Source organism: Penaeus monodon, chromosome 23 (genome assembly GCF_015228065.2).
Source record: "Penaeus monodon isolate SGIC_2016 chromosome 23, NSTDA_Pmon_1, whole genome shotgun sequence".
Classification (NCBI taxonomy): Eukaryota; Metazoa; Arthropoda; class Malacostraca; order Decapoda; family Penaeidae; genus Penaeus; species Penaeus monodon.
Genome location: NC_051408.1, coordinates 25740161 through 25740390, shown reverse-complemented (window position 1 = coordinate 25740390; position 230 = coordinate 25740161).

The window sequence follows — 230 nt, the reverse complement described above, 5'->3', positions numbered from 1 at the left end:
GTGCTATGAAAACAGATTGGCTGATACATTACTGTGCATGAAGCCAGGTGTATCGGTGTGTCTTAGATGCCATCAATGGCCAGTTCACCACATGAGATACACCCGTCGACTGCAGAGGCGTCGTTATGTGTTTAATGGCTGCATCAGCAACGCATTGTTATTAGCCTGGCCAGTTGTGAGCTTAGTAAATGAAAGCTCCTGCCTCTCGTGCTCTTTCCAAGTAAGACAGT